The sequence below is a fragment of the Populus alba genome, chromosome 17 (genome assembly GCF_005239225.2).
Source record: "Populus alba chromosome 17, ASM523922v2, whole genome shotgun sequence".
Lineage (NCBI taxonomy): Eukaryota > Viridiplantae > Streptophyta > Magnoliopsida > Malpighiales > Salicaceae > Populus > Populus alba.
The window spans coordinates 17,947,925-17,956,192 of record NC_133300.1 but is presented as its reverse complement, the minus strand read 5'-3'; the positions used below and the strand labels follow the sequence as shown (position 1 = coordinate 17,956,192).

General features: G+C 37.6%; 1 pseudogene; it reads right to left on the bottom strand.

Annotated features, from left to right (window-relative positions):
* On the bottom strand, nt 1–6,645 carry LOC118028844 (transcription factor MYB1-like; annotated as a pseudogene).
* Nucleotides 6,646–8,268: the final 1,623 nt, after the last annotated feature.

The window sequence follows — 8,268 nt, the reverse complement described above, 5'->3', positions numbered from 1 at the left end:
TCAAGTATTTATTAAATTCCAGATGTCGGCATCAAAAGAAAAGTCACTCCAACAATGTTGTCCTTGTTCACAACAGAACACGTCCGCAGTTAATATCCTTTCTCATGCGTTGTCCTCTACCAAAGGACTGTTGATGGGCTCTCTGTCATCTTCTGACCCAGAACCTAGGCATCCTTTGTTGTTCGATACATTAATTTCTTTGTCTTCTAACAAACTCTCCCACCACATATAAAAGGGAGGCTAGAATTCTGAATAATCTGTATATCATGAATTCTTGGTCTTAACCTAAATACAAATAAAGTATATATAGGTTAAACTGAAAGTACTATTCTACCCTTAATAAATAATACTACATAAATATTATTTAACATCTCCCCTCAAACTCACGATGCGACAGCTGTAAGCATCGAGAGTTTGCCAACCAGAAAACGAAAACAAGAGATGGAATGCGCCTTGGTGAAGAAATCTGCAATCTGCAAGGAAGAAGGAACAGAAGGCAAAGTAATGGTGCCATGCTTGAGATGATGACGAGTAAGATGACAATCGATCTCAATGTGCTTAGTTCGCTCATGAAAAACCGAGTTGTGAGCAATTTGAATAGAACTCTGGTTGTCACAATACATAGGAGTAGGATGAGAAAAAGAAACTCCCATATCAGCAAGTAACCAACGTAACCAAACAATCTCTTTGGTGGTAGATGCTATGGCACGATATTCTGCTTCGGTGGATGATTGAGAAACAATTGATTGTTTCTTGCTCTTCCAAGAAATAAGAGAATCACCTAAAAAGATACAAAACCCGGTAACAGACTTGCGATCTGTGGGATCACTACCATGATCAGCATCAGAGTATGCACGCAACTCCAAGGAAGAGGTGGATGAGAGTAAAAGACTCTGAAAAACTGTACCCCGAAGATATCGCAAAATACGAAGAACAGCTACCCAGTGAACAGTAGTAGGAGAAGCAACAAACTGACTAACAACATGAACAGCATATGTAATATCTGGACGAGTAATGGTGAGATATACCAAACTCCCAACAATAGTGCGGTATAAAGTAGGATCTATCAAAGGTAAACCATCAGAAGAAGAGTACCTTGCATTAACCTCAATAGGAGTATCAACAGTCTTGTTATCTGTAAGTCTAGCCCGCTCAAGAATATCTGCAACATATTTCGACTGAGAAAGAAGGTAACCTCTAGGTGAATATGCTACCTCAATACCCAGGAAATATCGAAGATGACCCAAATCCTTCATTTCAAACCGTTTAGCCAACTCTATCTTCAAAACTGAAATACCATTAATATCATCACCAGTAATAATCATGTCATCAACATATAAAGACAAAATGATACGACCTGCATCAGTGCACTTGATAAAAAGAGCAGAATCATGACTGCTAGAAACAAAGCCAAGAGACGAGATCACAATAGAGAATTTCTCAAACCAAGCACGAGGTGCTTGTTTGAGACCATATAATGCTTTCTTAAGCTTACAAACATATCCAGAGTCATGTGAAATACCAGGAGGGGGTGCCATATAAACTTCTTCTTGAAGATCTCTATTCAAGAAGGCATTTTTAACATCAAGCTGAGAAATATGCCATTGACGAATCGAAGCTACAGCAATAAGAGTACGAATAGTAGTCATTTTTGCAACCGGAGCAAATGTCTCCTCATAGTCCATACCATACTGTTGAGAGTATCCTTTTGCAACCAGCCTAGCTTTGTATCACTCAATAGACCCATCAGAATTAGTCTTGATCTTATACACCCAACGACAACCAACAACACTCTTACCAGGAGGTAGAGGAACCAGATCCCAAGTATCTGTCTTATGCAAAGCAGAAAGTTCCTCATCCATAGCTTGCTGCCAAAGCGGATCAAGAATTGCCTCTTTATAGGAAGAGGGCTCAAAGAGACAATGAATAGAAGCTAAAAAGGAAGTAAATGATGAAGAATAACAAGAATAAGCAAAATCTGGTAGTTTTGTAGACTTACGAATACGGATGGACTGACGTGGAGGTGGATCCACAATCTCAGATGAAGCTTGAGGGGCTGTAGATGAGAATGGAGCTTCAGGTGTGCCAGAGAGTAAAGTACCAGTACCTGCAGAGTTATGAGTACAAATTGATCGAACATGGGGAGAGATATCAGAATCCTCAGAAAACGGATCTATACTAATAACATCAGATTTGGTCAGGTTATGAGTAGTGGATGGAATAGAAAAAAAAGGTATATGCTTAAGGAAGACAACATGACGAGACACATAAAGTTTCTGAGTTATTGGATCAAAACAACGATAACCCTTTTTACCTTCACCATAGCCTAGAAAAACACAAATAGCGGATCGAGAGGATAACTTACTTCGTTCTACATGAGGACGAAGAACGAAACAAGTACAACCAAAGACTCTAAATGAGGAATAATCAGGAACATACCCATATAACTTTTCAAAAGGAGATAGACCTGAACTATGAGAAGATGAAATTGTATTAATTAAACTTACAGCAGTAAGAACAGCTTCTCCCCAAAACTCACTAGGAACAAAGGCAGACAACAAGAGAGAACGAGCAGTTTCAACAATGTGCCTATGTTTTCTTTCAGCAACACCATTTTGCTCAGGAGTATTTGTACAAGAAGTTTGGTGGATGGTTCCATCTAAGGCAAGCAATTGGCAAAATTTATTAGAGGTGTATTCCCCACCCAAATCACACCTAAAACATTTAATCACAGCAGAATGTTGAGTTTTGATAAGAGCTCGAAAAGCTGTATATATCTCAAAAAATTCAGAACGATGTTTCATTAAATAAACCCAACAATAACGAGTATGATCATCAATAAAAGAGACATAATATCGAGACCCTCCTTTTGTGGCAACAGGAGAAGGTCCCCATACATCAGAATGAATCAAATCAAATGGTGAAGAAGAAACATAAGTACTTCGATTAAAAGGTAAGGCGGAAAATTTTGCCAATTTACATCCACTACAATCCGAAATGTCACAAGTTTTCAAATTTCCTAAAGATCCTGTGGATGCCAAAAATCTCAAACGAGAAGATGAAACATGACCTAGACGGGAATGCCATAAATAAAAACTAGAAGATGAAAGACTCAAACGAAAGGAAGACAAATCAACTGTAGTAGCAGCAGCGGCAGCAGCAGCAACTGGCACTTTTAACTCATCCAAAATATATAGTCCATTCTCTCTACGGCCTGTCCCAATCAGCTTCTGTGACTGCAGATCCTGTATACAACAAAATGAACCAGAAAACATGACTAAATAATCACCAGAATCACATATTTGACCAACAGACGCAAGATTCAATTTGAGTTTTGGAATAAGATAAACATTAGGGAGAGACAAGTGAGGTGTGACAACAGAACCAACACCTGCTAAGGGCATAGGAGTGCCATCAGCAGTCATAACAGGAATGGAGGACAAAGGGGAAACAGAGGTAAAAGATGAGGAATCTGGAGACATATGATGAGAAGCACCAGAATCCAAGACCCATTCAGAGTGTGACATACCTGAGGAACTATGATGCAACTGACCTATGGAAGAAGAAGCGGACATTGCTTGTGGCTGCAAGGAGAGAAACTTCTGAAATTGCTCAACCAAAATATTAGGATCGGTAATAGAACTTGAGGAAGCTACTGCTGCAGTATTGTGGTGTGGTGGTTTATAACCCTGAGGTGGTCTATGAGCATTAGATTGTGACTGATTGCCAGACTTCCAAGCTTGATTCTGCTGTCTCAACTTAGGACACTGAGCCTTCCAATGACCTTTCTGCTTACAGAAACTGCACTCATCGAAGCCAACCCTTGTGTAAGGCTTATTCTGATGATTAGAGAATGGCTTAGAAGGCACTGCTAATACTGAAGGATTCGAAGCAGAAAAAATTCCCTTTTCAGAATAAGACTGAAGACGTATTTCTTCAGCCAATAACTCACTAACAACAGAGTCAACAGAAGGCAAGGGAGAACGATGCAGAATTGAACCCCTAAGTCCTTCGAAATCACTGCGAAGTACTGTTAAAAACTGTACCAATCGTTGCTGCTCTCTACGCTCAATATAGGCACCACATACCTTTAATTCTGCCGATTCTGTAAGAGCCAATTGATCCCAAAGATCTGTCATAGCAGAATAAAACTCTTGGATACTCATATTCTTCTGATGAAGAGCTCGTATGTCATTCTCTAATTGATACTATTTTGCAAAATTTGATTGTGTGAATAACCTTTGCAGATGATCCCAAACCTCTTTTGCTGTCTCATACTTCGCCAACTGCATACCTATCGAATGCTCAACAGAATTGTTGATCCAAGTAATGATCTTTGCATTATTTGCTTCCCATGTATCTATCAAAACAGCATCTCCCTCCTCAACATTCTTAGGTATCATATAAGTCCCACTAACATACCCCCACATCTTCTTACCCTTAAGAAAATTTCTCATCACATAACTCCAATACGAATAATTCTTCCCATCCAACCTCACACTCACAGACTGAAGTGAATCATCTCTTTCAATAGCCATAATCAGCAATCACAAATAACCAGAATGCAAAAGCAGCGGAAACAAAATACTAAATTGCAGAAACTAAACAAATCTCTTCTCGAAATTATACGATTACTCCAAAACACAAAACAAATTTGCAAAAACTGAACGCAAATACCAAATTGCAGATGCTGAAGGGAAGACGAAATACCAAAATAATTGCAGAAACTGTCGAAATACCTAATTTTGCAGAAGCGGAAGACAAAATATCACTCTAAAAAAAAAAATTGGATTAAGCCTCGTTTCATAAAACTAGCTCTGATACCATGTTAAACTTATTGAGATCAAACACAAAAGGGAGGCTAGAATTCTGAATAATCTGTATATTATGAATTCTTGGTCTTAACCTAAATACAAATAAAGTATATATAGGTTAAACTGAAAGTACTATTCTACCCTTAATAAATAATACTACATAAATATTATTTAACACTTTCAACTTCAATAATATCGGAAGGGGACAATGCTGATGTAGAACATGGCTTACAAAGATCGTACCCATATTGAAAACCACCATTGAAAAATGGAATACCTTCTCCTCCTAACCAGCATAAACTTTTGAATTTATGAGGTCGAGGCTTTATTATGTTGGCTTTTGTTCTTGCTTTTGGTTCTGGTTCTGGTTCTGTTTGAGCTTCTCTGGTGCCAGAAACCACCTTCTTACGCAGGTTTGTGTTCCAATAATTCTTTACGTCATTTGCTGTTCTTCCTGGAAGTCTACCGGCAATCAATGACCACCTGTGTAACAAAAAATAATAAATTTTCCGTAGAGTTAGTTATGGCTTCGATCTACTTCTTCCTTTCAAAACAAAACTGAAGAGGCATGGGTAATAGAGTGTGATTCGGGCAACGTTGTTAAATAGATGGAAGACACTCCTCAGGACCTGCTATGGAGACTTCAAGGCTTGTAATAGAATTAAAATTCTCCAAACAAAAAAAATAGTATTAAGATTATATATGCTTAGTAATTTAATCTGTACTTCTCAGCATGCCAATAGGGAAAGGAACTATTCAGAAGATGGACTGACAAAGCAAGGTCTACACAGACAGCATGCCCTTTCGGTTTGGCTTTGAGCTTTGTAATTCTGTAATTTGCCACTTTCTTGTCGCCGTCAGCTTTCATTAAAAAAAAAAAAAGGAGTAAGGCTTCCATCAGTTCAAGTTTTCCTCTTAAATTTCTCACTAAATATGAGATAGCATTTTATTTATCGAAAAAATAATCCTCTTCAGTCGGTTGAAGTCCCTGATCCCTCTCTTTCTGAGACTTCTTTGGCCTTTCTATTAGCTGCCATTGGTGATTTTTCTTAAACCACTAGAGGAGGTACCACTTCTTCATTCCTTGGTTTTTACCTCTCATCTTCAACAATCTCAGATCGGGTATTCATGGTTTTTCGTATTTCTTTCTTCTCATTGTTAGTTATTTTCCTTACAATGTGCTTTTAGTGAATACTCTGTCTTGTAAAAAAAAAAAAAAAAATTTCTAGATTGGTTAAGACATTTTCACTTGCCTGTTGCCCAGCAGCTTGTGTAGCCTGATAATCAAGTCTACTTCGCCCACTGAAAACTGTCCTCTCTTGACATTTGGTTTAAGATAGTTCAACCACCTCATTCTACAGCTTTTCCTGCATCTATTCAAACCTGCAAATTAAAATTAAGAGTCAGTGTATACTTTTTCGAGCGTCCAGCTAGTTGAATGTTAGTCTTTGCCTCTTGTGTAGCTGTTCTCAAACACGAGAGACTGTATATATATACTCGATATAGACATATAAACATGAGAAAATCTCTTGTGATCTGAATTGCTCGTGATCACACCATATGTAGAAAAAAGAGACCATATTGTTTGTCGAGAAGATATGGAGATACTTATATACAGACCTTGGACTACAGGATGCGAGGATAGCCCTCCTCGGTCCCTAGAAAGCAACACTATTTACAAGCATGAACGAAGACATTTAGATACCTGCTTTGAGAGGAATTTGACACCATCTTCCTTCACCATATTTCTCGACGCACTTCCTTAGAAGTATATCCTCCTCTTCGGTCCATGCACCTTTCCTTACTCCGAATGAGCTTACCATAGTGCCTCTTACGTCTATGCCCACCTCATTAGATCTACCAAGGCTTCATTAATATAGATACAATCACGTGAAAAACATTTGCATGTTGATCACTGACTCTAAAATATCACATATATAGTACTTTTCTCAGCTCAATTTAGTACGTAGTTTCTAACTACAGCGACGTGCATGGTTTGTAACCACATGAGGTTTTACTTCTGAAGGTGTATGGTTCAAAAGATGGAAACTGTACATGTGATATTTTAGATGCGATTAAATTCCCCCTTGGAAGAAAGGAAAAATTAAGTTTAGCAATGGCCAATCTAAATTCATTACATGAGTTTGTTTAGTTCAGCGACTTGTGAGATTATATGTCTATGTAAATATTTTTACCGTCAATCTTACCTTGTATCAGTCCATGGATCCATCAACTTTATATTTAATTGAGAGCTTCTATTTGCACCCCACTATCTTGTTCCTTTCAGGTTTTTGTATCAACCTCCATGTGTTATTTTTTTTATAAAGCTTCTATATCTTCTTGTATGGCTTGTGTCTAATTAGAATCAATTAAGGCTTCCTTCATATTATTTAGAATATGACAGGAAGATAATGTCTATGTGAAGGTCTTAATAGGCTTAGATAAATTGATTAAATAGACATATATATGAGGGATATTAATTGAAACATAAATTTAAAAATTATTTTAAAAAAAAGATATATTAAATTAAGATATCAGTAAGAAAAGCAATATAAAAAAATAGGTTGATTGTTGTGGCTTAATTCGTCAAATCCGTCACCCAGACTATGAACTCAACTAGGTCCAATATTGTTTTCCCCCTTAAATTTAAATACAAAGTAGAAAAAAGAGGCAAAAAGAACCCAGACACACGGGCCTCTGTCCTACGTGTTTAGGCCATTAAAAGGAAGAGCCCTAAAGCGAGTTTGGGCTTATTTTTATTTTTTTTATAGGGAGGATGTCAAGTGTTTTGAAAAAAAAAAAAAAAACCCGAGCAACACGCCACCAACTAAGGCCAATGACATGTTATTTGCAAACCCAGATTTTGAGCACCATAATGTTGGCTGGAAAATCAAGCAGCTAGTCTTTTGGTCAAAAACCCTAGTTTTGAAGCTATCTTAACTTAAAAACACCTCATCAACACCCTTATAACACCCTTAAACTATTTTATCAACTCTAAATACCTAAAAAATAGTTCAAAAACCCAAAATCAAACCGATTTAATTTTGGGTTTCTAAACTCAAATTTGTTTTTTCATGCAACATCAAGAATCTAAACAACCACCATGAGGCTCCTATCATCTCATGGAACCCATTGCAACAAAAAAACTTATTTTAATAGAGTAAACAATGAATTTCTATTTAATAACTGGAATTTGGCAACCCTTCCTGATGTAGAATAAGTAGCAGAAGCATACATGCTCAAGAGGGATAACCCGAAATTCAAAGGCAACTGAATTTCGGCAACCGGGGCATCGAAGTTGGAATGCCGAGAAACTCACCGAGTCAAAGCGTTTCGCCGTTTGAGGAAGAAGTCTGATGTAGAACAAGTAGCAGAAGCATACATGCTCAAGAGGGATCACCCGAAATTCAAAGGCAACTGAATTTCGGCAACCGGGGCATCGAAGTCGGAATAC